The following is a 24,594-nucleotide window of genomic DNA, read 5'->3' as shown; positions in this document are numbered from 1 at the left end:
AAAAATGCGACATTAAATAAACGAATTTAAAAAAAGGGTATTTGAAAAAGGTTTCTGAATCCAACAGGGTGTCACCCCAGGCAAGGCAGAGTCTTCCCCATCCCACTTTCCTCCACTGCACCCCAGGAGGGAGTTTTCTCGCGGCAACCCTCGCGAGCAAGCAGTCCGCGGATCACCTCGTTTCGCGGGCAGAATTGCGTCTTCCCCGTTCCGCGCCGCGTGCAGGCAGATAATAATTGCTCGGAGCACAGGGCCTGGCGACTCTTCGTGAAGGCAGTACGTGAAACCGCTCGCCTGGGCATTGTAGTCGCGACCCGTGTGCAGGCTCATTCCGCTAATCTTGCGTAGGCACGCATGTTGCCCGTGCTTGTCGGAAACGCGACATCATCGACGTCGGCCCCGTCACGGAACGAGAAGACCTTACGTGGCTCTGCGCCTGCATGCGTCGCCTCGCGTGTGTGCACGCGCTGCACGTCGCGCGCTCGCTGCACCGCGGAGCCCGCCGCAAATAACATCGTTCGGGAATTAAGCTACCGCGAAATACGGCGGATCGTTATTTTTATAATCTGAGACTCCGTCGTTGCCTGGTCGGAGGATTAACGGCGCCTCGAACTACTGGATTCGTTGACAGATCGCTAATTGATTGGGCGCACGCACGGCTGGGAGCTACGTGGTGCCCCTTGGTAGATCGGGAATTTCGAATTTTATGGGGAATTTAAGTCTGCAGAAGTAGTGGGCCTGTAAATTACTTTTCAGCTTGGAAATTACGTATAGGCATTCTTATTTATATTCGGATATTTGTGTAATTTTAAGTCTTCAGCTTTATGGCTTGAATAATTGTGCAATGCGAAAGGAATACTGCATTGCCTTTAGTTAAATATAGAAAGTGTATTTAAGGGCTGGAATGAAGTATAACTTTGTTCTAAGTAAAACTAGAAAAAGATCGTAGGGGAAAATTTTGCACTCCTTATTATGTTCTTATACTACTGTGTAATTGCGAATAATTGCGAAAAGTGGAGTTCCATAGTGCAATTGAAAAGTATAGTTGACAAGTGCAATTAAAAAGTGCAGTTGCATCGTGTAGCTGCAAATACGGTAGAGAAGTGGAATAAAAAGTGCAGGTGCAATTGCAAGGTGCAGTTGAAGAATGCAATTAAAAAGAGCAGTTGCATAATACAATTGTATCGTGCAGTTGCAAAGTGCAGTTTCATTTTTTCACGAAATTCTACAATTCTCTGCAGTAATTGATACATCATGTCATGTTGCATATAAAAGATACAAAAAATGATAACTGAATACTCTAAACTTTTCAAGATACTTTACTGTTTTAGAAAAGTCGCGTCTAATATTCAAACGTTTCGCTATTACTATTTTGGTTTACTGTTTTTCCTGTATTCTATTGTTCATATTTCTGGCGACACAGATAGTAGTAATGGAGCTCTAAAACCGTAGAAAACCCAGACGACGAAGACAGATCAGATAATAAGCCTTCGTCTGTGGCACAAAACCTAAGGAGCCATGATAAATACTTTAAGCGGCAAAAATAAGTTTGCATAAACTCGTGGAACGATGCACGTTGCTCAGCCAATCGATCGGTCCTGATTATCCAGCTCGAGAGTATCCATCTCTATTATTACGAGGAAAGAGACGGATTCGTGTTGTTCTCCGCCATCGATTGCCTTGAATATATAATCTGATCGCAGACATCACGTTCCTGGGTTCCGTTATAAGCAAATCGGAGCGCTTTGTGTACAGATCGTAAGAATTGTAAAGCTCTGTCGCGAAATCTGTGATCTGATACAATTGTTCAATAATGCAATGTGAAATACTTTTACTGGATAACGGTGCGTAATTGCGAGGAAACTTTTCGACCCCCGATTGCATTATTCTTGGAAATAAAAATGATTGTTTGAGCAGGTAATTCTTGTATATGAAAAGCACAAAACATCTTGTACTTTTGTGCTATTATTAATATCTTATGCTTTTATAGTCAAAGTTAAATCAAATGATCTTTACAGATTACTTGAAATGTAAAAAATGCATACAATTGTTTATCGTTACTTATAGTGCATGCTGACCAACGTAACCTTCTTTTTCCTTATGTGAGTAAGCAAAAAAAATAAGCAAAATAGTTGATGAAATTTCGCACGTGTAAAGTAATTAACACACTGCCACATTGTTCAGCAGTTTTTTGAATGTGATTATGCTACCTTTGAATGACAAAATAGGTTGAAAAAATGAAATATTATACCTACAACGCTAAAACAGTTATAAACGAAATGTTTTTACAGTCATTGAACTCTTGTAGATTCTCTGCTTTCTCCGAATACAGTTATGACTACAAAGGCAGGGAATTCAATTATCCTAGTTTATTTCCGAAACTCGGAAAATTCGAGTCTCTTCCCAATTTTTAACGGAGCAATGGCACACTGAGAAAGAAACGCTATTGAATTACTCTCAATAGCGGTGTTTAATGGGTGAAACGATTAATTTCCGCGGCGCGAAAGCGATTCCTTTATTGAATTTACCCGGCTGACTTTGCGTTTAATAGACTCGGATTGAGCAGTGCAGTATATCCACACGGAAGATAATTTTTCAGGAATAACTCACTCAAATCAACAATATTTTTGCTTTCCCAGAATTTACAAACACGAGATTCAATAGCTAGAAATATTAATTCAATGTTATCAATGTGGAGTTTGACATTACGCATGAAGCACATGTCTACTGACATAACAAACATTTTATTTATTTTGTGGATTAAACTTGAAAATGGTTTAAGAAGATTCTTTAAGAAGAAGACATTTATAATTTTCACAACTGCATAAAAATCCGCAGTCTACTCAGAAGCTTCCAGCACATAAATAATCACTGCAATTAATCTTCAAATTAAACAGAAGATCATCCTTCTCCCATATTAATAATTTTCCATGAAGAGACACTTCAAAGCAGAACCATCTCAAACGCTGGTTACAATTGGCTATCTACGCCAGACTCAATGTCTTTTTAAAAACCACACACTGACAACAATAGCCGTTTCACAAAGTCCTAGATCCGTCCCGTCTAGTTTACGATTGCGAATTTAATTAAGGTTTCCTTTTCGCCCCTAATTACCAATTTCGATGGGGGATGCAAATTCGGGCTGGGCCAGTAGCCTCCAGAGTTTTCCATGGATATCGTGGGAAACTAGAGAAGCTGTTCTGCGCGGCTCAGACCGGAACACGGGATGCTGTAGGAATGCACGCTAGGATATAACGTCCGTCGAGGTATTTTGAATCTTGGCCCGAGGCACTTTCGGATCGTTAATCGGACAGTTTTCGAATATCTCGCTAAATGGTATTCACCCTGACAGGTGCCTACGATGCTCGTCTCTGACAGTAGCTGTGTACCATCAACATGCTAATTACGCGCGCCGCTGGAAAGTATTAAGGTTTTATATTCAACGCGGTTTTTCTGACAGTAATGAAGCGATTAAATTCAACGTGATGTGAAGTGCCAAGAGATTAGATTCAGACGTTTTGTCTACCCTATTCTGGATTAGTCTGTATTATTCAGTAATAGGTCATTTATAATCTTGTCTAATATTAATGAAAATATTCTAACAAAAAATTTAGTAATATAAAAATAAGCTGCGAACTATGTAAGGTGGTCCTGATAATAGGTCACATCATCTTGGATTGCAGAAAGCACATAACAAATTAGCTAGAGTGCAATATAAAACTCACCCTGAAAGATAACTTGTTGGACAACAAGACAACTGACGAACCTATTACGATTTTTTAAAACAAACTAAATTGTACTGTAGGCTATAACCTATATGAGTCACTAATAACCCATAAAATGGTTGATGCGATACTAGATAATAAACTTAAAAAGAAGTTTTCGTCAGTAAATGCAAATAAATATAGATGTAATATAATCAGAATATAATTAGACATATTTTATGTTTAGGTAAAATTTCCCTCGAAGTTAATGTAGCTTATAGCTAACATTATAATACAAGGAAACGTGATACTTAAATTGTGATAAATGTAGAAAATAGAAAATGGAAAATAGTAGAGACTTAAAATAATTTAGAGCATGAAGTTTGAACTGTTGTGAGACAGTAAGCGAATTTTGGATTTAATAAAGCTGACATCAAGGAACTTTTTAATGTGCGACACTAAAACGTTGCTACATTTAGATTTGATTATGGAATGAATTCATGATCTTTCGTGTCTGTATCCACACAGTAGAGGCTAATTACGCGCTCTGTCATTCGCAAACAAGGATGAGCGTGCAAGTTTTATGGGCTAATGTCTGAGTAAGAGTGGTACGAGTTCGCGAGGACAATGTACCGTTTTCCAAAACAGATCAAGTCGTATACCGCATCTAACAAGCAAAGGAAACTTTAGTCAACACTATTTTAGTCAACATCTGATGCAGAATGCATAAAGTGATACATATATATAATATATGTACCTAAACCACAACGTAGAAAAAAATTGCAGATTGAGATAAAAATAATGATTATTTTTGTAGAGGTAGTTAATTGAATTTATTTCTTGCTTTACTAAAATTCTTAAAAGAAAATTCTTTAGAGAAAACTATCAGTATACATATTCTTTGTAGTACATATTTGTGATACCTAGGTCAGTTTTATAATAAGCAGAATAATTAATTATATTCTTTAATATTTAGTAAGAAAAAAAGACATTTTTGTATCTAGTTTTTATGTTGCAAATAAAAGTCAACTTTGTTACATGGCTAAATTTTGTAAAGAAGAAAAAATTATTGGATGTTTGGAAACCTAGCAGCTTCGTATGCATTAACCTTGTAATAATTATTTATCTATATTTTTCTATATTAACTTCGATCCACCTCAACAAAAATCATCAAGAAGGAATTAATCGTCATAAAAACTCGCAAATTTTGAGGACACAAAATTAATTACAAGTTACTTCTTCTATATCTCAATTAAATTATACTTTGAATTATTGGAAATAAAAAAATTTAATATCTGCAGCATGATGTAGCTCTAATACGGACATAAGTCCATCCTATTTCCGTGACATTAATGGCGAAGCCAGTTCGAGCACAGATAGGATCTTCTCTGGCTCTCTTCCTTGCTTCTTCAGCAACCTGCGTGACAGCGGTCTGACTCACGCACTCACGCGTGCACGCACGAATCGTTACCTGGGACAGCCAACGTTCCATTCTTTCCTCTGCGATATGAAAGATCGTTTGATCCTTCCGCTGAGGATCGTTGAAAATGCTGACCGAGGATATTTCAGATTGCTTCGAATCGTTAAGATAGCTCGAAATATTTTTATCTGACCGATTATATGTCCACGTTGCAGTTGATTCATCGACATTTAAAGTTATAAGAAAATTACTAGGTGCATTATGAATTGAATACGTGGCAATTATTCGACCTAAATCTTTTCGATCTTCTCGACCTAAAGTGACAACAGAGGGTCAAGATGTACACCATAAATTCAAATTGTTGAGAACCTAATTTATATCGTTCTCTCTTACAACCACAGATATAAAGCAATATACTTTCTTCGCTCATTGTGCAATTAATTAAGATATAGAACATAGTAACCAAAATTAATCTAACGCCAGCTACTAATGGAAGTCACAGTAGGTACCTCCTAAAACGAAGTTTTTCAGGTTGCCTATCAATTTTCCAGCAGAGCAAGGATGCTATGGACACAGAATGAATAACGAGACGCCAGCGAAAGAAAAAAGTCGAAAGCCGATTAGAAGCTACAGATCACCGATTTCTATGTTGTTGCGTCAAGTTCCAACACGAGGTTAGACCTCGAGTGTAATGGTTTCGTCCACGCGAATAATCGGGCCGAAATCGGATCAGACCTAATCGAGCATGCCAGCTCTCCGTCTCTTAACAAGTTCCATTGTAAACGTTTAATATTTTCCGCCAATATCCAGGGGAATATTTTCTCGCTGGCGTCGCCGCCATATTTTATTACTCGACTGGACCGACCGACACCGGTGCGCATCGTCGGCTATAAACTAGAAATGTAACACCGAATGGACATCGTTTACAACGCGATGACACATTGCAGGATTTCCCATCTGCTTATTTTGATTTATTAGCTTCAGCTCTGCCCGCGTTAATTCCACCGTTTCGTGTACGAGTGCAAACGCGCTGACAAAATTCCAATGACGATCGAAGGAAATCGATCCCAGACGCGAAATTCATCCGGGATTTTTCGTCGACATGGAAGAATTTCGTTAAACGGATTTACCCACGTCCAAGGATTAATCATTTTTGGATCGTCGAGAATTCTGTTCAGTTTCGTCTCGATGATTTCGCGCGATGCAAAATCTGCAGGGGAAGTTACCACGATCGTAGGACTTTAAATTTATTGTGTCGTATTTCTCATTTAGTGCTTCTAAGCGAGCCAGTATCGAATGCGGTTTAGCGAAGTCTACTGCAGTCATGTTTTACATAATTGTTTTTTGGCACTTTAACTAACCGACATATGCAAGTTGATCAAAGATAACTTATATGTATTATTATATATTTATATTATATTGTATTAAAAGATAGACTTTTCTTTAATCGCGATAAGTATGCAGACAAAGATTAACATCCTATAGTTCCTTGTTAAAACTCGTCGAATTAAACAATTTTAATTTTTAGCAGGACTTACATTTATTATTGATTAAAAAATATTTCGAGAAATAAAAAGGTTTGTATCATTTTAGGGAACGAATACAATAAATCTTCAATGCTTCTATTAAAGTTATCTGTAACTTCCAAAAATGTTGAAAGTAGGAATCATAGAAATATTGAAGTTCTTCCATTTAATTATTTAACCATTTTAACCAAACATGTCTTAACAAGGAGAGAAATATTTCATGAGGAAATTCAGTCCTTTGACACTACTTCAAGCGTTCGCAACATTTACGTCAGAGACGGAAGCGTTATATTTCCTTCCATAATTAACAGCAGCTATGGTTAAAAATTGTGTCTATCGCCTCCTTGTATTAAATTATTTCCTATGGAAACGTTCTCAATCATATTAATTGCTTCAACAACCGATCTCGCGTTAATTAAATTTACCAGCATTACTATTACGAGCACTTCATGTAGGAAATAAACTTCGATAAAATTAAATAATCGGAACGCGCTACACGTCGCTGCTATTTTCTACACCTCTTTTATATCGGCTCGCAATGAATTCCTTTTAATATTTTCATCGACATATTAATTGCGATCCGAGCGTATAGAATTTAATACGTCGCTATTTGGCCCGCCACAGAGCTTTCAAATGGCACACCACTTAATTAATAAACATCCGTCTTACTGGATCGTGTGTTCAACCCGGAAATCATTTTATTGGATTGGAATAATTAACGAATGGTCGATCGGTAAATAGTTTTTGTGCTCGCTGAGGAAAACGTTCGATAGAAACGTTTTTCTCACGATCGATTTCCGTTTTGACGAACCTACAGATATGATCGGTCTTTAATTGAAGTAAACCACTTCATCGGTCTGTTTCGGGGCGAATAAACGGGATTCATTGCAATGTATTGATCTTTTATTTAGTAAGAGAAAGAAAAATACGAGAGGTTTCAAGAATAAAAGTCGTGACACGTTAATGCTTTCGCGAATACACAGTAGAATCTATTATTCGAATTAAGAGTCTGTCTGAGCAAACCGAAGAAATATACTAAAGTATTAAGAAATATATAAAATATCGAAATATTAGACAATTAATATGTTTGAAGAAATTTAATTTTCATTGTTAGAGAGAAGGAATTTTTTGAAAGGTTGTAATATCTTCTGTAGAGGAAACTTCTACAGACGTTACTATGTATAGATTTAATTTATAAAAATTGTGAAATCCTATTCAATAATATATCACAAAACATGTATCAAACTTGTGAAACATTTGACCCCTAGATGTTCTCCAGAAGACTCGTAAAACTGTACAATTTTTTGAAGCGATAAAATGAGATCCTTTAAAGAAGTGGTTTCCCTAACGTATCCTTCTATCTCTCGGTGTCTTTTATGTTTCTTTTACTGACGTTGAAAGAGATCTTAATGTTTAAAAAAACGGAAAGAATGAAAATGATACTCTTGAAGAAAATCGTTTCTGAAACTACTAGTACCGTTCTTCGTGGATTTAATATTCCTTTTAGTGCTGAGCGTGTCGCGTTTGGAAACCGATGTAGGTATTCTGTAACTTCGTAGATGTTCTGATAATTGCTTTTTGTTAATGCATGACTTGGACTACTACTTTGAAAAAACCATAGAGAAACTATAACTGGTACTGCAAATTACATACATGCCAATAGAGTTAAATAATCTTTGGAAGAAGAAAATGGTGAATAGCAACCACGAAAATAGAATGATATTTATAAGACAGAAATAACTATTCACATGATAATGCTCTAGAAAATCTTTTCCATGTGTTTAGTTAGCAAATCTTGATATACGTGTCTTTCTAGCAAAACGTCGACTATCTATTATCCAAGGTTGAAAAGGAATGTACAATTGTCACTGACAGTGGGTTGAAAATATGTCTCTACTTGAGTAATGGCATAAAGAACCAGACTACGTACAGTTACGTACAACATACCATATTAATATAGGGTGCTCCAAAAACTAATAATCCTAACATTTACTATTAATTGAAATTAAAGACATTTTAGTCTATGAGAATGCAGTAAACTTTAATATGCTTATGTTGCAATATGAGTAATTTGCAATGATCAAGTAGTTATAATAGATGTTGAATATGTGTCAAAATAATTTGCTTAAAACATGAAGTTAATGTTATCGTTTTTTAAACTTAAGTATGAAAACGTCTAGTTAAGTAGTTATTCCGATGTTTGAATAGGCTTCAATAGTTGCACACGGTTCTAGCTTCATTTTCTACTATTATTAAAATTCTACAGGGCACTGCATTAAGGTTTTCAAGTCACAAGATTTTTTTTGCACGTCATCTAGTGCTTAAAAATTCTGCAAGCTTCACAATTTCTCCTGTATCACTATTTTAAACCTAATTACTCATATTTACGTTATCTTGGTGAAGACATGCAGGACTCGAAGTGACCCCAAAATTGTCACCTATTCAGCTGATCTACTTGCTCAATAAATCCTAAGAACTAAGAAGACACGAATCACGAAAACCTATCAATTATTCAGACATTAAAAAATCCAAATCCAAACGTTAAAACAATCCAGAGAGAAATCACAAATACCATCTGTTACAAATAGAAACTTCTTCCTCGAAAACCAAGCGAGACTCTTCGTGCCAAGAAGAATATTAAAAACGCGATGGAAGATTTGAGAAGCCCAAGAAACCATTTTCGGAATACACGCGAGATTTTCGAGCAGGAAAGTTTATTCGTTCCACTTATACTAGCGTCGCTGTCGAATCGTTTACACCAGTCCTCGTTCCCGTGGAAGCATGCACACGTCTCGCAGCTATGGAACGCCTCAACAGTAACATACTCCTCGAAGCATTCGGATCTACTCGAGGGAATCAAGATTTTACGACTGCGTGCATCCTGGATGGATCTTTTTGTGCGTAACAACCATCTCGGCAGGCTCACGCAAAAGCCACGCGGGGATCGTCTATAAAACGGTGTCGGTGCTGCGTGCGCGACGAGACTTGGAATGCACGACGTGGCAAAAAAGGGATCTGCGTTTATCACGATTACCTGGCGATCCTCTTGTGTCGTGCACAATGAACAAATTACGTTACCGCGATCGTTAAGTGAACGTAAATAATGCCTGGTTGAGACGCTCCATTAGCGAGTGAAAAAGTCCCACGGCTGGACTACTGGGGCAAAATACAGACGTAGATGGGAACGATAGAGGTGAGTCAGACCTTAGCGCAGTAGGAAGCTGTTTCTTGCGAGGGGAAGTAACGTGAGAACGGTAAATGAATTTTTTCTGACGAGCTTCAATTTGATGTTTGAGAAAGACATAAATTGATGTCGCGCAGATGTACAGTTACTGGTAGGAGAAATTTGAAGATGTAAAGTATACGACAAGGTGATCGAAAGTAGCTTTAGAGGAATGTGTATGAGACTCATTATATTATAAGGAGAAAATAAAATGTCACATTACGTAATAAATAAAGACACATTAATGATAAATAAACGAATGATTAATTGTACTACCCTTTGCAAAAAGGTTTCGACTAAAGCCAACAATAGGAAGTTACTTAAAGATATTGTAGTTTTTGAAATGTAAAATTAGTATCACATGAATATAAAGCATATGAGAATATTAAATGGATTTGGTACGATAGTATTGTACTAGAAATTAAATAACTTCGAAGTTACATAACTTCATATTGTTGCGTTTAATCGACAACTTTTTGCCAAGGGTAGTATAAGATCCTGATGCTTTTTAAAATAACACTGTTAAATTATAAATGGTAAGAATGTATCTTGAAATCAGTGAAATAAGACTCACCATTTCGGACGACAGATCCTCCCTCGACGAAATCAAATCACTGACTGACAAACAGCATCCCAGGTTAAGTCAAGGGAAGTCACTTCACCATTCAAGTAACACAAAAAAGGTCTCTTTACTAAATGGTCTTTCAACTATGCCGCATTCTGAAGTAAGCTCATAAATACCTCATCCGAGGAAACCCTGTAAGAAGCAAAAAATGGTTGTCAGATAATAAATATAGCTTGATATCTTATTATTAATATGCAGCGTGAAAAAATAATCTTGTAAAACTGTGCAACTCTACTACAGTCTAATACTACTTTACATAGTACTTCCCATAGTACCAAATTCTTCTATTTTCTGTAGAATTCGGTAGCGAAAATAATTCGCGCAGTTTTGGAAACTGAACAAATGCAATTCCAAGTGTTTTCATACACTCATATCTTAGAGTACTAATAATTTTACAATCTTATGTCATTGCATAAAATTCATTAGTTCCGATAAATTCATTAAGAAATCAAGTATGAAACTTTATTGAAACTTACGTCGTTAAATAAATACGCAACTACCGCACAGCAAATTGCTCGTCGCGACATATTTTTTATGTACATCTGCCTATAGTTTAGACATTCTATTTTTGTGACTGTCTGAAAGTGTCTATAAATGAAAATTTCGTGCATTTACATGCGTCTAGCGTCTGCAGTTACATGTATGTGCAGGCTCTCTTGTGTGAATGCATACGATCACCTGCATTCGCTCCCCTTACGACATACCAAAGGAATCAGGAATTTTACGACATCCGTCTCTTGCCCGATATTTTATATGGTACTCAGATTTTCCAAGGAACCGTGGACGAATCGGAACGATAACCGACTTACAGTAGATATACCTCTGGATCAGTTAATTTATTGGAAATAGCAATAAATGATTCATTGGGATTTTTGGAAAATTCTATACTTGATGTATTAGAATCCTGTTAGATACTATATTTCATGTTTCTATGAGACTTAGATTAGAACAGGCTTAGATTCAAACTATGATGAAGACTGTCTGATTTAAATAATAAAGATGATAAAATTAAATAAATCGAAACATTATGTTTTATTCTAGTTGTTTCATTAAAATAAAATAAAATGTGGCTTTGACTCTAAATACACTACATAGAAAATGAGATTCATAAAAATATGAACAAGTATTTTGTAATATTAGAATTGATATATTATACTTAATTTTATTTCAAGTTCAGTGACATTTCAATTTAGTCACGTTTATCTTCAGAACGACTCTGCTCTCAAATATTTATTTCCAAACTAATCTCTTACAATTATTCAAAAATAAATATCATATTTTATTCTACTCCTGTGTAAGTGACAGTATCAAATTACGGAAACTTCTCTAAAACGATATCACGTTTCTTTAGATTTCACTTCTATAAGGAACATTTAATTAACTTGCGCTATAACTAGTATTTCATTTAATCTATATATTTCTAATGAATTTATTGCTTAAAACTGATATCACGTTCACTATTTCACTCCAATAAGCGATTCGGGGAATGAGTGGAATCGCTAACAGCTCTAACAATTCTTCCACAAACTGATTTAAACGAATTAATCTCATCTTCGGTATTACTAACACAAGTATCTCATCACCATTTTATGTTACAATACGCTTCTGTGATTCTCGCTTAATTACATCAAGATCAGACTTTAGTATCGAGAGGCACGTGTTCGTGCAAATAATAAAAGCGTAAGCCGAGGATATTACAAACGTCGGCTATTATTCGAGCATAATGCTTCGGGACAAAAACCGTGTGGAAAGAGTACAGCGACTGATAGGCAAAAGGGAAAGGCAGACAGAGGTGTTGGACACGAATGGGGACGCTACAAAGTGCAAGAAGGTATTGCAAGAAAGTCCCATGTACGGATTAAACGATCATGTAACTGCTGCTAAAAGGTGCTCCAAGAGGTGCGCGGTGGAAAAGGGGGAAAACACATGGAGGAACGAAAAAGATCGAGGACAAGAATGCAGAAGGACGAGCGTACGCGACGCGGAAAGAAGTCAAGCGAGATACGCGTGATTTATAGGCCATGGTATTCGTAATATTCTAGCGGCTAGCGGGAGCGCGCTGCTAATTAACATCGGAGGGGCTACCACGTGCAGGAAAACAATCAAACATATGTTAATAGTTTGCATTACTTAGCTAGATGGCCCAAGGGATCCATAATAAGCAAACAAATCTTCCGTGCGCTGTGCAACGGGCTAATTGCAGTGCACTGATCCTTCTTACGAATTGCTTACGTCAACTCGAGGAGCTTTCTACTGCTCCTACGGTGAGGATAAATACAGAAAACAATGGTACTTTTCTTGAGATGATCGATGACTTTGGTATAATATAAGGAAAATAATTATAACGTGCACGATAAGCGTGATGAAATCGATTCTTACTGAAATAGTAATGCTTTCGCAAAGTAGCATAGTACACAGTAGCATAGTTATCTAAATTAATTAATTCTATCTGCGTTAGAGGAAAAATGAAAACTTTCTGGCTTTCTCGAAGTGAGAAATGTGTCAGATAAACATACAAATTTCCTAAAATCATATACTTAAAAGTTAAAAACTGGGAAACATGAAAGTTTGCCAAATACGAATATATAGAAAATACAGAAGAATTTAATAAGTGCATCTTTGTCCATTGTTGTTTTTTATATTATCTGGTAGCAAGAAGAGAGTGATTTTATATGCCAGAGTTGAAAATCTGAAAATCTTGACAATCTCCAAGATAAATCCATTTTCATAATGAGTGTACCGAGACATAATTCAACAAATCCATGTGAAACAGGAAAAGAATATGATAAATTAACAAGGAACTCGAAGTTATTAAATAACTTCTAATAATTCTATTGAAAAATATTGTCTACACTGATTGCATAACATGCTTTTATTATTTTGTAGCGCTCTGTTCAACTCTTAAAATTGTTCTGCAAAATGCAGAAACCGAGACTTATCAAATTTTCCCCCCGTGGTCATACAAAATCTAGAAAACATTAAAATATAAATATACAAAAACGAAAGAATTCTAACAATTTAAGAGCTTTAAAAACCTAACAATGTTGTCAATGCCATCGTTTCAATACAGCAGCAACTTACGCACAACAGGTGTTATGAAACCAATCGCCACACTGATCTCCCACACAATTACTACGGTTCATACCCATCTGCTAGCGACTGTCATCCCAGCGAGAGACAGCCTTGCCTCGGTGTTTACGTCCGGCTGAGTTTTCAGTGCGTGCCCGTGCAATTGCCGAGGAAGTCACGCATTACGTGGCCGCTGACCACCCTCGCGATTGTCATTATCCCGCCGCTAACAGAGAAATTCCCCGTCTGACGGAGAAGAACGCTCCAGAAATGGCGGAGAACGAGACAAGGGGCGAGGAAACGAGGAGGAACGTCGGGCCAAGTGGAAGAGGGACGGAGGACGAGGAACAGGAAGCTCGGTGGCGGACAGGCACGGAGGAAGAGAGAGGACGCGGTAACAATGAGCCGAGACGAAGGAGGACAGGTTAACTTGCAGCAAGACACTGAAAAACAGTCGCGAAGAGAGGAGAAAGATCGTGAGGAAGAGGCGAGTTCTCTCCTGGTGGTAATGACAGTCCGATTGCCTTCTAGTGACCAAGCAGCACTGCTGTTGGCATTGAACTCATCCCACTTGCGTGATACCTTTGAGCAGGATAATTGCCGAGGGGAATAGATGGGCGATTCAGCTGCTCAAGTATCGATGGTATCACTCATTCAAGCGAATTGAACAGGTGATTGACAGTAAACAGAGGGAATGGATGCTTTAAAAGTTTCAGAAAATATGCAACGTTCTTGGTGGGACACAGAGTGAAAAGGGTGAAGGATAGTGACAAGTTTCTTGTTACTGTTATTGCATTTGGAGGAAATATTTTTCGAATTTACATGTCATGAGAAAGTTAAATAAATGATATGCAATCTTAAGAGTTTAAATGAACTTTTGTTCATATGTTTCAAAGTCTTTTTCCTTGAATCTACATTAATGTAAAAATGAGAGCTAAAAAAGTCGAAACTACTGGTAGGTAAAACAACCATCCTTGACTTCGACTACTGATCAACTATAACTCCCATCACCAAACTTGTCTTTACTATACATTGCTGTACATGCAATAATCGTCAATTAAATTGTGAAATTAGTTAAACCATTACCAAATATATCTAACATTAATATCTTCTATTCAGTAATGCTTAAACGTATTTTAAATTATCGCCTTACGAAATCTGCTACCTTGCAGAGGTTTCTGAATCCACAAAGAGAAGGAGGAAGATTAACAATAAGTGAAGACGAAAGGGAAGCTGCTTCTTGAGAGAAGACGCAGAAATAGCAAGACTCTGAAGAAAAGACACAAGGCATAGGGAAGACAAAGAGGAAAGGAATTATGAAAGGGCGAGTTCAGGGGATAATGACAGTCTTACTGCAGACACCTCTGGTGACCGAGGAGCTCGAGCTCTGTTGTTATTAAACTTATTCCACAGCGAATGCGGTCATTCTCGAGGAAGGCTAGAGTGGACGAATCATTTTCTTATTCGCGTGTTCCTGTCCAGCGATTATTTAAATGAAACGCGCGCCATCATTTCGTTCCACGGTGGTCCCGTAGAATATAATGCGTCTGCGCGGCATCTTTGCTTCATTCTTTAAAAACGTAATGAGCTACCTAAGGCATTACACAAAAATTTGATTTTCTCTGCGTTGAATTTCTTTATAATCAATTCCTGTAAATATCTTTCTGCATATTGTCAATATTTTATCAAACATGAAAAAAATCGTGTAAGTTAGCAACATATGCATAAGCAAAAGGGGAAAGTTCCGAAGTGGTACATTAAATGGATTTTAATTTATTAAGTTTTAAAGATACCTTGTGTTCTGATTGTCTTTCCGTCTTTAATTAATTTTCATTAATAAATTTAGAATATCCTGGCCTGGTCAAAGAGGAAACTTAATAAGATCGAGGTACGTGGGACCTTTGTTTCCTGTGGGAAATTCAAAAGAAGATAACGAAATCTTTATTCTTCCAGGACGGTATTACGCAGTAAATAAAAGTGAAGACAATTTTAAAACCTCCTTCTGTTTGCATGTCTAGTGCTAAAGCATTCATAAGAAAGGAAGAATTGATAATATCAGCGCTAATGATATTTGTATAATAATACGATTTGTATGAAACGCAATGTTAAATTTGATATTAATTGCTGAAATTACGCATAAAATTCTACATTACATCGTAGGTATAAAGGTTTCACGCAATCTTTCATAACCTGTTTGATTAATTACGAGCATTGCACTATTTGCATTCGGCTCTCTGCCATTAAACTTCATCGTATCCATAAAGATCCAGATCAACCTTATTTGCATATTATTATTCGTTATGCCCAGAGGAGTCATTAACCATGATGAAGCTGCAATAGGAATCGATAACATCAGAACGCCGTCTGTTGATATCAATATGGATCAAGACCGTAATGAATCAGACCCAAAATCGTTTAGATCAGAATTATTAATGAGGACCTGCCAGTATCGACGGATCTAGTTTTTGCTGAATAACTAGTCTTGCTGATTTGAGGAGCTATTGAGAGAGAAATGTAAATTCCAAACGAACAGATAATCTAATTACAGCTACGTATTTTTATCTTGAATATTCTATGAATATGTGCATACCGAGTGTCTTAGGTTCAGTACCTACTACCTACTTAGAGTACGTAAATGTGTTCAGTACTCTCTTTGAATTAATTTTTTACTACAATGAGTCAGCTCCTTGATAACTTCACATTGTCTATCACAAAATCCTCTTAAAAAATATGTATAAATAATAGCTGGTATAAATAGTAAAAAAAAGTAAGAAATTAATGAAACATAAAACTCAAATTACAAGTAGATACTACTTTTGTATATTACACATGCAATATACATTTTTCACTTTAGGATTACTTTTCGTAACGTTTGAAAATAGCATCCTAATTTTTCATTTCTGCAGATAAAAATGTACTCTCGTCGAAGGACTAAGAACGAAGTCTCCTCTTCCCTAACTCCCAAAGCAACAGTAAATGTTCGACGAGCAGTATCCATTAAAATATTCTCCCAGCATCGAGGGCCAAAATCAGTTGCTTGATCTTTTCCTCCATAAATGAGCCAACGAATCAAGACGTCAAACACAGCGCATCTCCGCAAATAGCGCCACCGACGTTCCGTGAACGTCTCTCTTAATTATAATAATTAAGACGGTGACGGATCAATGAACATAATTAGCAAAAATCCTGAGATATTTTAATATATACGCTCGCCTCGAAGATCCCGCGCCCTTTCAGCGGCAGCATCCCTTTCTGCGGCGTTTACCGAAGCCGGCTGGGAAAAACTCGTGTTATTAAGCCACGGCAGAACCGCCTTCGTCTCCCGTCCTTTCTTCATCGCGGCTCCTGCCCGCGCGACTCGTCTTCGTTCTCCCCCGTGGCAGCGCTCGCTAGATTAGTTCATTACCCAGCACGGCGTGTCTTTTGTTTTTACACGAGGTGGAAATAGATTTGTTGCAAGATCGGAGCGCTACGTTCTTGCGTACACACGATCTCACGTGGCTCCTCTCCGCCGTCACGCGTCTGCACGAGTCGTTCCACGTCGAATCGTGCATCGCCCGCTAGTTCCTTCAGAAGTATTTCCCTTCCCGAATGTGTAAACGTTGCATGGAACCCGCTGCCTCGTTTTTCGTCTGTCGATTGGTCGCTGGCGAATTTATTTTCGAGAGCGAGGCGATCGCTCGTTTCTGAGAGAAATGTTCCATTGTTTCTGATGATGAAAGATTTTGGAGGGAGGCAATTTTGAAGGGGTGGTAATTATTTTACCATTTTGTGTGATGGATATTTTATTGATTATAGTTGTAGTTGTTACTTGAATGGGGCAGAAGGGTAAATCGAGCATTTAATTCATTTCAAAGGCGATCGAATATCGTTTTCATAATTATGATGCTGAACTTCAAGAGCTAAGCCTTCAGTTTAAGAAACTGTAGCAACATTTTGGTCTTGCATCCTACTCTTCATAAGGATAAAAAAATCGTACATATGGATTTGGAAATTCTTCCTTTCTGAGTTGTAAACACTTTTTACTTACTTATGTTTCCTTCATTATAAGTAAAAAGTGTATATAACTTATAAAAGAGAAATTTTTATATATACACCTGCATGTCCTTTTTTCATCCCTAAGAGAAGTAAAATATGATATTTATAATTATAATTTGATCAGTTATTTTTGGAACACTTTGTACAAGGAAGGCATTACTGTCATATATAACATATTGTATGTTTTTGTATATTACATATAGCACTACTGTATCCTATTATTTCTTATCAATGCAACATTCTTCTTTAGTCGTATCTTAGGGTGAATGTAATAAAGACTACAAGATAAAGACTAAATTTATTCTTAAACCCAAAGCAATTTTCCTCGCCCCACAGAAACGTGCTACAAAGTAAACTAAAAATCTCGAAATAAATATTTCACAGGATCAAGCGCACTATTATATTATCAGATCGTAGATCACTTTTCCCACGACTTATCGATAGTTATCGCGTCAAAAATATTATACCCCACTTTTCTCCATCACGCTGAGCCGATGAAGGATATAACAAACTTAATTTAATGCAACCAACATTGTTTCGTGTACCAAGAAACGACGCAAATTTATAATTACTGATAAAAGTTGCTCCAACCCAGCCACCCCCTTCCCACCCTACGTCAAACGATAACGTCTCGAACGGTTGCGTGCCTGAAATAACAATAATTGCATTACATTTCGCTAAAATGTGTTCCTAATCACGCTTTTCATCGCGTCTTTAAGAAGCGTGAAAGAAGCGAAACTACAGAACCAGTACGTGGTCGTGTATTACACGTGTAATGTCTCACGGTGGGATTTGAACGAGGACTGGAATTAAGATTTTTAACTGTGCATCAGTAGGGATGGAACCAAGTTTAATATATACTGATAAAACTGCACTAGTTTCTGCGTAACCAAGTTTCATTTCGCTTCATTCGAAAGCTGTTTATGAAAACAATTCGTTGTGTATATTGTACGCGAGGATAATGACTATTGCGGTGGACCAAAGATTATATTTTGGGAATTAATTGAGGCATCTGCAAGAAGGGTATGCGTGCAAAAATCTTGGCTACGAAAATAGAACGTCCACATTTATATCATGATAATTGAAGAAGGCAGCTGTACTTCAAAATGTTCATTTTTCTTTAATTTTAAAAATATGAAAAGAGTTTGATATAATATCATGTTCTGTCTTTAGAAGAAGACTACTTGGATCCTCATAAATGAAAGGGTATATTAGCTGCAATTTTCTAGACCCTACAAACAAATTTTATTTCATCTTATGTTATAACAAGGCCCACTGAAAATGGACAAACAGTCAAATCCCGCCATAAGCACATCGATAATATTATTCGAAAGGATCGGCCATCGCCTAGTCTACCTCTTGCCTCTTATTGTACAACTGTAGGCAGAAATATCGTCTATTTGAAATAGCATAGATTCTATTGTCGCATGTATGGCGCAAGGAACGAAATGAAACTGGCCACAAGAAGTTTACAGAATCTGAATAATAAAATCCGATTCATACGATCCAAATGTAGGGAAGAAAGCACGTCCGCGCGAAAGGTGAAAAGCGTCGCTACGTAGCGCTGATTAAATACAATAAATACTCGAACTGAATGAGTCCGCGGTGGCGTGCAGTCTGTGTCACTTTTTCCCACCCTGAGCAGCTAAATTTTTCTCCTGCTACGACGATACATAAACTGTAATTCCTTCCTTTCGCGCTTTTTTAGGGGCGTGACCAACACACTCACGCTGCTGGCTATTCGCGATTCTTCAACAACTACGCGGAAGCTGGGGAAAACAAAAGGGTATTTTGTGGCGGCAGAGAAGTGTTATCTATGCTAGCGATCATTCGAAAATTTTAGAATGAGGGGGTTGGGAACATAATGAAGATTTTGTTTTAAGGGGGATTTAAGAGTTAACCTTTTTGTACAGAGAAAATGTTAAGCGAAATTATTGACGTCTCTTGTAGAATTTACAAAAGTACTCTAACACGCCTGAGTTCAACAGAATCAGTAAGAGTCGACTTTGTAGGTTTAACAAAGGCGCTCTTACTGTAGTCAAGCCACCTTTGTTAATTTTACAAAGGTTCATAATAGATCTTACAAAAATGTGCCCTACTTGAAAGCACTTAGGAGACTTTTGCAAAATCTGTACGAACATTATTTTCTGCGTGTATTCTTTACCCATCTGAATGGTATCTTCAGTTTTTTCAGAGATAAGTAGTAATAAATTCCTTAGTACAATAGTAAAAAGACTTTTAACCTTTTAGTGTAAAGTTGAAATTCCTAAAGTACAAAGAATTGCCAACACAAATATTATTTTTCAGGGTGAACAGCAGTGGATGTCAGATATTTGGAAGACTGATTCTATATAAAAAGATAAAATGACAATTAAGAAAGACAAAATTGCGTTTGGGACTTCGTTTCCAAATTAGTAACTGTTAAAGGTACGCGGAAAAATGTCTGACTTGGAGCCCTATTCTACTCACGACACATTAAGGCAGGTCAGGCGTAACGGTGTCAGTAGAATAAGTCGAGTCAGACACATTTCACGCGTGTTTAGTGTCTTTGTATAATAACTCTGAAACAGAGCCTAAATCACAATTTGGTATTTCTTGATTTTGTTTTATTTTGGTGTGTAGAAGTATCCCTTACAACTTCTGACACCTGTTATCAAATACCTTATCTGTAGGAGTGGATTCTATGATACTAATTTTTTACATGCGAGAATATCAATAAATAGGTTTGTTAAGTCAGTTAAAATAACTAGAACCTGTATCACTGCGACTTCATATACCTCAATTTATTTCTCAAGTATAATTATTCACTTCAAGAAAGAATTGCTTACTATTCTGTAAATTTATATGTATTATCTATAGATCTATACTAATGGACTTTCATCCGTTTGAAGCAACGAAGATATCAAAAATATGAAAATGCAATTGTCATCACCTTCATACTAGTTATTTTAAAGAGTTATGTCATCTACTCAATCATGTTACGAAAAATATGTGTTTTTCGAAAACCCAAGTTCTTTATCTCCAGAGTACCACTCCAGACCTTACCCTAAGACAGGGACTACCCCAAGGTCCAACCAACTCTTCACGCAACCGCCCAACAAAAGCAATTCAGGACCCCACGAATTTCTAACCACGAAAAACACCAACCCCTCAATTATCCCTCATTAAAATCCCCCATACAATCCCAGCATAAGAATACACCCCACCGCTACAACCCACTCATCCCTCTCCCCCAAACTCCCAAATTCCACAATACCATTCAAACCCCCAAACCCACCCCCTCCAGATAACCCTCAAAACTGTCACACAACGAAAACAATCCACCCCGCTTCGAGCTCATTACCATCGAGAGCCTACGCTCTCCCAGCCATTGAACCACGTCGAGGGAGCCCGGAGGTGAAGCCCGAGCCCCAAAAAGACGAAAATCCAGTCGAGATTCCAGGGGCTAGAATAAAACCTGGCGTAGGGGTAAGACAGAGCCCGGGCAGGGTTGCCAAAACGGAAACCCGAAGGCGGGCTCGCGTGAAATCGCTGGCACGGGGCGGCTCGGGGCGAGGGGGTTGAAACAGCCAGCAGGTTTCCGGCGGTCGTGGAACGTTCCTCGCGGGCGTTCTCGTCGGCGCGAGCGGCGGTCGGGCCGCTTGTAAGCGCCGAATCGTCGGCCATTATGCGCCGACAAAACTGACACCGGTTTCTCGTTAAATTGTAATACGGTTATCAGCTGGAACGTTCGACGCGCTTCGCCTCTATTCCCACGGGCCGATGGGACCTCGGGGGCGGCGAGAGGGGAGGGAGGGCATAGACGATGGGGTGCCAGAGGGTGGCGTTCAGGCAGGGGGCACGAGGGGGTACGCTGGTCGCTGCAAGTGTGCGGCGGTGTCTGATGGCGGCGCCATTTTTGTCGAGTGCGTATCATTATCGATTCACTTTTATCCATAGTGAATGAGAGCGTCTGCACAGCCGTGGCTCTTTACACGAACAGGAAGTCGGAGGTTATTACACGGTAACGGCACGGATAAAGTGGAGTGTACGCGCGTACCGGCGCGGACCCGCGCGCTCCTTTAAAATATAATATCGCGAGAGGAGCCTGTGCGAGCCGCTCCTCTCGCACGGCTGCCTCCCGTGTACCCGTGATTAGAGCGGTTTTTATGGTAATGCATTTCACCGAACCCTCTCCCACCCACTCGCCTCCCTCCGCCTCGTCGCCCTCGTAAATTGCGCCGATGACCCTTTACTTGTTTTGCGGATGATCCCGCGTCTGTTTTACCTCGACCGAGAGTAATTATGAAATTTCCATTGGCAACGGGGTCCTTTTAGCGGGGAGCGCGAGCGCATGCTTATCGCTTGGACATTGTTCCCCTGGAACTTCGTTATTAATCGCGGAGAAAGTTTTTCTCTCCCTCCCTCTCTCTCTGGCACGACTCACTTCTCGCGGACAAGCACTCGGTGTTTGTTTTTTGCACCTTTCGGTGCTGGTGTTTTTTGAGTGCTGTTTATTTGATTAGCTGTTTCGCTCTTTGAGCGGGATGGATGTCGGTGTGTGCTCGTACACGAGCAGGGGATGCGTGAGGGTGCTGGCGATGTGTGGGTAACAGATTGGTTAGAGGATTTTCGCACGCCGCGCGTGTTATGAATTTGAATTTCAGAACTTGAAGGGTTAAATGGTTGTAAACGAGGTTTCATTGAGTTTGAGACTTTGGCGTTGTGAGGGTTCAGTGTGATGTGAAATGATTCGAGTTTTTTATTTTTTTGTTCTCTGAGCATTGTACAATAAAAATTATTCAATACTTGAGATTGTTGTTAATAGAACATAAATCCTGTTTTATTTTTATGCTGGAGGTACGTTCCAGATCAAATCAGAGCAATGAGTGGGAGTATAAAGGGTTAATAAAATAATAAGGATAATTAGGCATGATCCTTGGTATGAGAATTTTCTTGGTACTAGGAATGTTATAATGCAAGCTTCAATTTTTTGCTAGATATAGTGATGCTTATTAATTTAATGTCTGAATATTAATCACTGTAAAATGATTCATTGACAATGTATTAGATATGAGATGTAAGCAGTAGAGAAATTTTGAACTACTTTGTAGGATATCAATCAATAGCTGTTGAATCTGCCATCATTTACACTTTAATTTAGTAGTTGTTTGTACGTAAATTAATTCTATATAAAAAAGAAAGTTATGTTCCCCCACAACGAAATGTTCCAAGATTCTCATACCTATTTAAAAAGTTGTAAAAAGGTACTACATTTGACTTGAGAACTAGATGGAAATACACTTGGAAACTTAGTTTGTAATTCTGACACTTGTAAACTTTTTTTCAAAACCTTGGCTTTACGAAAGTATACATACATAAATATTGCACAGAGTTGCAAGTTTCTGTACCTCAAGAATACCAACAATGATACAGAATTTACAGCAATATATGATCACTGTCACTGAAACAATAAGAAAAGTAAAAGAACGTCTCAATATTATTAAAATAAAGCACTTGGCAATACAAGACATTCTTTAATTTTTGCAGAAAGTAAGATGAACGTGCTCTCAAATGTAAAAATCTAGAACATATCCAATATATCAATAGTATTTCAGAAAAAATATGGAAAAGATTCAAAATATTCTTAAACATAAAAAATTCATAAGAAGCTTATTACTTTGCTTAATAATACTGAATTACACTATGCAAATTACATTTCAAATATTGCCAAAAAAGAGAACCTTGTAAAATCTTTCAGTACTTATAATTTCACGTACCTGTACCTTACAATTTATCTAATAATCATTTATAGTATCATCGACCAATTAATTAACTCATAAACCTGTCTGTTGTTCAACATAATCCTAGAACAAATCATAGAGCAAACTGTTTAAAACCATGAAGAATCTACCTAATGCTCAATCCAATAAAAACAATTACAGTTGCCAATCCAATCGAAGTTAACACATAAAGCAGACAGCTGCAAAATCCCATACATTTTGATTAAGCAATCGCATAGAGACTCTCAGGAGTGCCGTGTTAATTAATCGTAAATCTTGTTCAACATCTTTATAATACCCACAACCTCCTGCGTCTGATCTTACATGGGTCCCGATTTTGTTCAGAAAGGGAAAAAGGCTGTTTGCCAAGCCAACACTCGTGAATTAACCAAGTACACCGTGGAAACTCTTAACTCGGACTTTATGAGAGTTTCTAGTTATTCGCGGTTTGATATTAGTCATGTCAATGGCGCGCGTACACGCGGTTATCTCGCACGCTTACTTCAGGCGATAGCGAAGTGCAACTCGCTCGTTCGCGAATTTACGAGACGTGATCAAGGAAAAGTTGCGCGGTCCCAAGCTCTTGATACACGCCACCAGATCGTATCCACCTTTATCTCAGAGTATAAACGTGTCCCGATGCATGTAAATGAGAATAACGTCGTTTTTAATCGCGCGAGCTTCGCTTCAGACCTGAGCATAAATGATGGAGAGTGCAAAGTAAAGAATGGCGCTTGGAAAGACGAATTGTGTCGAAAACTTTGGACTGTACTCTGAAAGTAATTAAATAAATGTAACTATGTTTTATATATATCGAAATGCGATGAAACATTTAAGAACTTGTTTATATAAATTTACTCTTTTGAAAGATGTGACAGGTATTGTGTAGTTCCAGATAGGAAACTTAGTATCATAAAGTGAACGAATGAAAAATATACAAAATATGAAAAATTAATATAATGACAATTTTCTGTACAAAACTCGTTTTTATGTATAAATTATCAATTTAAATATTTAAGGGAGTCACATTATCGCTAAAATATCAAATTCACTGTAATTCAAGCTATACAAAAATATCTACTTTCTATCTACTCGGAACGTAATATTAATCTATTCACTATCTTCAGTAGAATCTAAATCTAAAGAATGCGTTTCACATTATACCTGTCGACAATGAGATAACAATATCATAAATCATTCATAAGTGTATTATTTATTTGAATTTGT

This window comes from Calliopsis andreniformis, chromosome 8 (genome assembly GCF_051401765.1).
Source record: "Calliopsis andreniformis isolate RMS-2024a chromosome 8, iyCalAndr_principal, whole genome shotgun sequence".
Classification (NCBI taxonomy): domain Eukaryota; kingdom Metazoa; phylum Arthropoda; class Insecta; order Hymenoptera; family Andrenidae; genus Calliopsis; species Calliopsis andreniformis.
This window is presented reverse-complemented; position numbering follows the sequence as displayed.